This window comes from Rutilus rutilus (assembly GCF_951802725.1).
Source record: "Rutilus rutilus genome assembly, chromosome: 15".
In the NCBI taxonomy this organism is placed as follows: Eukaryota; Metazoa; Chordata; class Actinopteri; order Cypriniformes; family Leuciscidae; genus Rutilus; species Rutilus rutilus.
In genome coordinates, this window is record NC_140220.1 from 21,706,203 (window position 1) to 21,714,540 (window position 8,338).

General features: G+C 37.2%; 1 long non-coding RNA gene across 2 annotated transcripts; it reads right to left on the minus strand.

The window, feature by feature from the left end:
* Window positions 1-4,324: 4,324 nt before the first annotated feature.
* Window positions 4,325-7,636, minus strand: LOC311305235. Of its 2 annotated transcripts, XR_014629985.1 has the most exons (5): window positions 7,344-7,636; window positions 6,251-6,324; window positions 6,049-6,183; window positions 5,820-5,922; window positions 4,325-4,996 (listed from the first exon to the last, which is right to left on the minus strand). It is a non-coding gene; the product is annotated as an uncharacterized lncRNA (long non-coding RNA). The 2 variants fall into 2 exon arrangements; XR_014629984.1 differs by lacking the exon at window positions 6,049-6,183.
* Between the last annotated feature and the right edge of the window lie 702 nt (window positions 7,637-8,338).

The following is an 8,338-nucleotide window of genomic DNA, read 5'->3' on the forward strand; positions in this document are numbered from 1 at the left end:
TGACATACACAGGAAAAGGATATCTATCAAATGAACTTGCATCACCTCACCTCATTGGACATTTCATATTAAAACAACATAGACCTTAGTCAGGGTAGGTGCCATATTGAATTTTATGTAAATGAAAACGAGTGTGAGGGATAGACTTACAGTCTTTACAATGGCTTGCACTTTATAAAGGCCAACGATCACATGTACATATTCAAAACTCACAACTTTCAAAACTGTTTGATGGAGTTTTTGTCTACTGAAAGTCTTTTGGAAAAGTGTAAAACAATTGGAAACAGTACAATCCATTAAACACACTGTATTTATATCCCTTAGCCTTGTTTACATTCCTGTCAAAAATGTAATATGTTGCTACCCTGACTAAGGTCTATTGAGCACTTTCTCCGACACCCTGTCAGTGGAAAATGGGCATGAAAGACATTTATAGCACACTGTCTGAACGGTTAAATGTTTAGAAAATCTGCATTAAACCCATTATAAAAGCCTTCCAAGACACAGTCAATAGTAATGGAGTGAATTAGACATTCATCCAGTAGAGCAGGTTTCTATCATCCTCTTTGAAATTTCTCATTTCCGTCACTGCAAATATACGGCGGTCATTCTCAAAGTTTCCTTCCTCTGAGATATAGCATCAAGTTTCATATTAATCACAGCAAGACAGATTCAAACCCACTGAGATGGAAATTGAATCTAGAAAATTGACTTGTTTTCTTCAAATCAACCCACATTATTTAAATAGAAACCATATTTGAATGGTGAGCAGAATCACTTGCTGTTTGGTAACTGACCGGAGTTCCTCTCATGGAATCGTTATCCAGTTTTGTAAGAAGAAGCTCCCTGTAAATCTCCAACAACTGACTTAATTTATCATCTCATTAAAGCCAAGCCACTTTTTGAATGATAAAATCAGCTCATTGCTTGAGAATTCATAATAAAATTCAATATAACAGTTGTTTATTTGCCCGGAATTCTGGTAATCAGTATAAAGTTACAGGATCATTAATCTCAGATCAGTTTAAATGATGATTCTGTTGTCTAATCTGTGCTATATCTGCACATGCCTATTTCTGATTTTTGATATACTTTTGGAAATGTGGGTTTTATTTTCTGCACATTTAATCATTGTCCATTGGTTATGAGGAAAATTGTAGCACGACGAAGCAGGACAAGCAGAAGGGATGTTTTAGAGATCATTTTCATCCATTTCCCATTACTGGATATGGAATATTTTAGGAAAGTCGAGATGAGGGGTATAACTGGATAATGTGTAACATGTTAAATCTGGCTGCTTCTCATCAGCTTGACATAAATTCAGCTTAAAGATGGATACGCAGAGTCCTTTCTAAATTATAAGTAAAGAAGAATGTTTTTGTAGAGATAAGCTGTTTGAAACACGCATGTGTGTATATGTGGTTTCCTTGCCATTAGTTTATTTGAGTTGATCCTGACTGCAGTTGATCCAAAGAGCACTGTCTTGAAGTGTTCAAAAGTCACTGAGCTCTTACATGCAATGGAAAGAAAAACAAGGCCAAGATGTGTCGTAAACCCACTTATTAAGACCAAAAAAAGTTCAGCCCAAAACAATACCGTGTCCAGAAGTGTGTGCATAACTAATGTGCTAAAAAATAACTTCTGAATGATGGACAGTCATTCCAAGATAAGAAATAAGAAACGGCCCTTCTGTGCAGACTTGTAAGAATCCATAACCTTGAGATGATTCCAAAATGAACACAGTTCATTAAGAAAGAATTCCAGTGTCCAGTTGTATCACACAAATATTTTCATGTGGAAGGTATGAGGCCAACGAGAAGGTTCATTGGGTGTATAAGAGTCCATGTAGGGATATTATTTGTTCAAGTTTTGGAGTTATCGAGTTTTGTTTGTTAGGGGTACTTTTCTAAAGATTCAAACTTTCAATGTGCTGACTTGCTGTCATTCAGTGTTGGTGAAGCTAGGCTAGTTTGAAACAGGGGCGTTTTCTCTGAGGAGGCAATGGAAGCAGTGACTCTAAAAAAAAATGGATAAGAAAATAATCCATATCACAAAAATAAAACAATGCAAATAATAAAATGTGATGGTAAAAAGTTTATAAATCACTAGTTTTTTAAAGTGACACTGTCCAACGGCGACACCAGCAGGTAATGTTACAGCAGGAGTCCGCGTGTGGAATATGAATTAACGGTTTTGATGACATTATTCTGCACTTCAGCTTCTCATCAGATTTTCTGTCCAATCAAATGCTCTCTAGAATTTGAAGCAGCCCACCCCTCAAACTATAAATAGACGCAGTGGCTGAATTTGGTCACTTGTTCACATAATTACTATTTTCTATTTGGTGAATTGCACATACATAGTGCACTATATAGGGGGTAGGAAATTATTCAGACAGTGTAAATATGATTTCCATTGGGATGAATGAAGTCTGGTTCGTTAGTGTTAGTGTCACACAAACCACCACAGTCCAAATTCAAATTCAAGTCCAAAGATACGATAACAAAAAGCAAAGAGTCGGCGCAGACCACAAAACGTATCGGACTGAATTATTAAATTATGCACAGAATGCTATATTTTAAAGCAATGGAGGAGATAATGAGGAGAAATAGATAGACAGACTCAGAATTAGACATAGCACTGACTACTAGAAGAGACGCCACACACCAACATAAATGACACATACTACATATCCTCAGCATGATTATGATCACTGTTTTGCTTTAGTAAGAGTTTCATAATAATTTCTGTGAAATAATATAGAAAGAAGAATGAAGTTGGGCCCCTTCAAATTATAAATCATACATAGATATGTTCTCTAATGGCTTTGTCAAAAACGATAAAGCTAGCTAAATTAGAGTTCAATAGTGTTAAGGCTATTTTGAGGCTGTTTTGTGAAACTTCCTTTGGCTCACCCCCCTCCCTCCATCTGAGAACACAGCAAGCAACTTAACTGCTGGTCATTAACATATGAAAGGTCTTCACACCTGACAGACATCAGTCCTCACGGTCAGCCGTTTTTCAGCTGTTTATGTCATTGACATTTCATGGATTACTGTATATGTCCATGTATGCCAAGTATCTGGGTATTTCTGGAAATGTACTGTTATGTGTAACTTGGCTCGGGTATTTTCCACATACATCCGGCAAATCTGAAATTACACAGCAGTTTTCCATGGCAACTTTTAATGCAGCGTTCCCTGGTGCAACATGCAGCACCCATATATCAGTGGCCAAGACGTATGCTGTCTGCACAGGTAAAGGTATGTGGCAATTTAAGGTCCTTTGTTTTGGCCTTTGCAATGCACCGGCTTTGAGTGCTTAATAAAGAGAGTACTGGAAGGCATTCCATGGCATCAGTGTCTGGTGTTTTGGTCGACATACTGGCACATGGGAGCTTATTCCATTCGGCAATCACAGCCCTGAGAGCAGAGCTGGAGAGAATCAGAGAAGCAGGCCTGAAACTACACCGCAATAAATGCTGGTTGTTGAGCAGAGAGGTGACATTATTGGGGCATCGGATAGTCAGTGAGGGGATTGGCTCAAGATTAAAGCCATACGGGAGTGGCCTATCCCTATGAATCATAATTGAGTTGAAGCTTCTTGGGTTTGGCATTCTGTTACAGGAAGTTTGTATGGAGTTTCTCCTGTATCGCTGCCCCCTTATACAAGCTCCTGCAGAAGGATCAGGGATTTGTCTGGTCGGAGGGGTGTCAAAAAGCTTTTCAATACTACAAGCCCTCAAACAAGCCCTGATGAGCGTGCCCATTCTGGCACCTCCAGACCCCCTCCTACTCTATATACTGGATACAGATGCAAGTAGGGAGGGTGTAGGTGGAGTCCTGTCCCAAGTGTGGCCAGAGGGAGAGAATGTAGTAGCCTATTTAGTAGCCTGCTCATATTGGGTAGGGAAATCAGGACCCCTGTGAAGTTGGCCTTTGGTCAGCCCCCATCTGCAGGGATAAGCTAGACAGTTCCAGGACTGATTAGACTTGCATATGCCAGGAGGCAGTTGATGACTGCAGGGATGCGACAAAAAAAGGGCTTATGACCTGTACACTGTAAAAAATAAAAAGTTGAGTAAACTTAAAAAAGTGAAGCAACCAGCTGCAAAGCATTTTTGAGTTTACTCAACTTCAGTGGTCGAAGTTCATCCAACTACCAGTCCAACTCAAAGAAACGAGTAAGCACAACTACAGAGGTCCTGAAGTTCAGTAAACTCAAAAAAGCTTTGCAGCTGGTTGCTTCACTTTTTTAAGTTGATTCAATTTTTAACTTTTTTAAGTTGATTCAACATTTTTACTTTTTTAAGTTGATTCAACTTTTTCAAATATCTCACCCAGATACTTGTACAGCCTTCACATTAAGAATCCAAATGCAGGGAGTAAACCATACTGTAAATACAACACAATACAAAAGACATTGCTATCATTACAGAACTTATTTATTGACAAATATTCTGCAAAACAACACATTTTCTATTTGCATTAGGTACACATATTTTAAGGTGATGAAGTTCTATTCCACTCTTCAAGATTTATTAAAAAAAAAAAAAAAACACTATGCACAAAATTAGAGTACAAACTGGAATAAATAAATGCTCAACCTTACAATTATCCATATGGATTGCAGCTACTTGGACAATCTTTTGAAGGACTATGCAAAAAAAAAAAAAAAATCAGCCTTGCGGAGCACTTTAGGTCAAGATAAATAAACGTTTTTTTTTTCTAAACAAACTAAACAATTTTTTTCTTAACCAGTTACTACTGGTGTATTTTAATGCTTTAGAATAGTTAACATTGGGGCCATAAATCAAGCCAAAGAGGAGAGTAACAACTGTGGCAAAGGTCTTGCACATTATCTGGCCAAAACTGCTCTTATAGTACTACAGAGAGGCACCTTATATTTGGGTTTGAGTGGACAGTGGCAACATCATCTTCAACGATAGTTAAGGTCCTCATCTTCTCCCCTTGTGAATGTCTTCTGGCTCTGTGTCCTGCAGTAGAAAATAAATCAGCATAAAATTAGGGTCATTTTTTTATTGTATTGAATTATGTTAGACCACAGAGTGTTCCTAAAGGTATGCTCATGTAACTTCACTTGAAAAGTAAAGGTGGTCATGTTTTTTAAGCATGTTCAAATTCAGCCATAGAGCTAAAACTGATAAACGGAAAACATTTTCCCAACTCCAAACAATGCCATATCAGCACTGATGTGATTGCCTGTGGCATTCGTCCACAGCAGAATCCACGGCCATTCTGATTTAATGTTTTTTTTTAGTTTTAGTTTAGTTATTTTAGGTCACCCAAAATCGTACATGTATTAAGGCACACATTCTGTTCATCACCCAAAACTGGTCATATTGCATCAGTGAAGATTGGTTTAAATCACTAGAGTCACATGGATTACTTTCATGCTGCCTTTTCTTGTTTATATCTCCTATATTCATATTCTTTCATATTATATTAATTTTATTTACTCTGCTATTGCTACATTACTGTTTAACCTTATGATTGTGCACTGTATTGTTTTAACAGGTTAGATATCAGAGGGAATGTCTCCGGACAGTGTTGTGAAGCAGTAATTTTCCACTGTCTTTGCTTTGGTAAAATAACAGCTTGTTGAATTTGTGCTATCAGATGAAGTCAAACTGATCACTGAGAAAGTTTCAACTACAATTATTTAATAAAGTAATTTTTACCATGACTTTGTCTGTTGATGATAAGTTTTGTATATCACACAAAACCTATCTCTTAACAGCATCTGGTAAATAGGTGAAATATATCAGGTGTGAGTGTATATGCTGATGATCTTCTTACCAGGCAAGTCTTCAGGATGTTTCCAGACTTTTCCCTCATAAACAAAGGCAGACCTTTAAGAGTTGTAGACTTTCTTTGAGGAAGCACATTGGAGTTTCTGTGTCTGAAAGACAGAAAAACAAATACGGAACAAGTTATATACAAAGTGAAGCATGGCAATTACCTTGAAAAAGAGATGGCACCATTCAGCCTTTAACCAGAGAGATATGATCACATGCAAAATAATTACTTGATGATCAAGTGAGGATCTTCATCTCCACCACTTGCTCTGTACAACTAGATGTGTATTCATTTAACTAAGAGAAAAAGGTGCTCTTCGGATCAGTTTGTGTGATACTGTAATACTCAGCAGAGAGCAGAGACCCTAAAAAAAAAAAAAAAAAACCTTGTTGAAACAGTAAGAAACAGTAAGTAAATTCAGTTCAACTCACCTGATCTTTTAAAAAATAAAGGCCACTGTTTTAGCACATCCAAGGATCTTGTCACTGTACTGCTGTTCTTTAGTCTAAAAAGGACAAATACAACAGAACAAAGATACATAATTTTATTAAACAAAACAACAACAAAAAAATCAGTTACAGTTAGTAGTTAATTTAACATGTAGCAAAAATAATACAGAAAATGAATAATCAAATGGAAAAATAATCAATGCATAGGTTTCACTGTATTTACAGCGATTTTGTCTTTTGTTAATTGATTAACATTAAGGATTTAGCCTAATATTTAAGGATACACAATATTTTTATCCTATTCACTTTAAAACATACCGCACACATACTACCCATTCTATTATTTGATATGCAAAGCTAACATACATATTTTTAACATAACACATTAGTTTTGCATAGGCTTCTACATTTTTCCTCTAAATTGTATTGTATTTAATTATATTGCACTACTGTAGAATGACTGAGCCTCAACCTAAGCATGTACAAATTGTAACTGAAATTTGTATACGTGACAAATAAACTTGAAATTAAATTGAACGGACTGCGGTCACTTTAAGAGCTCATGGATCTAATACTGAAACATCTAGGTTTCACCAAATTGGTTATGTTCACTTAAGACATCGCCGACTGTGTTTACTTGAATACTTTTTTAGTTTTGTTTTTTGTTATTGACATAATTGTATGTGTATGTCATTATTAAATCGCAATACGCCACGAAAGATAGCTGAATTCGCACTCAGATTCTGTCCGAGTCCGAGAGAAGCAGCTTTCTGTCTCTCAATCAGCGCAAGCACCGCATTTAAGTCTTTATTCACGACTTACTGAGCTTAACATTTTTAACATCTTTTAAACACCATGCACGTCCTTGTCCTTCTTTTTCAAGCATGTTTCCTCACTCTAACGTTAGTCTGGGTAACTTTAGCACGTTAAGTAGCAATGTGCTACGTGGATAATCTCTAACAATAGAAACTTATCGTCACCACAAAATATATCTTTTAACATAATACTATATTTTATCAACATATGTGTACAATTTATAGCCTATTTTCATTCATAAAGCTTAAAGAAAACTTACCGCAATCAGATGAAATCCAGTCCCTTCGATAGCGTGGTTGGAGGAGGAAACCCCAAGTAACGTACAGCGAGACAGACTGCGCATGCGCGATGACGGGAAGTTAAACGTTCGAACTATGAAATCAAAATATTAAGTTTTCTCAACTTAATTGTTTGTGTTTATTGGACAAAATAGTAGTGCACTTGCAGTTAAATAGTTTTTATAAGTAAACTCAACATTGCAGTAAAAAATTTGCCCACTCAACTTAAAATTTTAAACTGAGTTAACAATTTGCAAGTTGGATTTTTTACAGTGTATGGCCGAGGGCTCCACTTTGGTGTTGGGGAGCTCATTTGGGTTTACAGTCCAGTTAGGAAGAGAAAAAGGTGCCCCAAGTTTGGACTGCCACTTTGGGCCATACCCAATATTGGAGAAGCTGGGGGAGGTTGTGTATCGTGTGCAGTTGCCACAAAGTGGTACTGCATCGTGATAAGCTGACACATTACAGAGTCTCTGCAACACTGCAGGTTTGCACAGTACATCCTTCAGAATGAGACGTTAAACTCAGGTCCTGACTCTCTGTGGTCATAAAAAATCCCAGAATGTCCTTAAAAAAAAAAAAAAAAGAGTAGGGGTGTAACCCGGCACACTGGACAAATTTTTCCATTGGCCTGTGTCCATCATTAGGGCCAATAAGCTGGTGTGTGGTGGTCTTTCTGGCGCAATATGGCTGCCATGGATCCAGGTGGATGCTGCACATTGGTAGTGGTTGAGGAGATTCCCCCTTCCATATGTAAAGCACTTTGAGTGCAGAGAAAAGCGCTATATAAATGTAATGAATTATTATTATTACTATTAATTTCTTCACATGTTGCTGAGTCTCCAAGGTGTTCAGAGGGGGCAATCAAACCAGCCGATACAGCCACTAGTGGCCAGCATGTTACATCATTATCTGACATCCCTCAGAGTGATTGTTCCTAAAACTCAGAGGAATCTGTATATGAAGGCCAAAATCA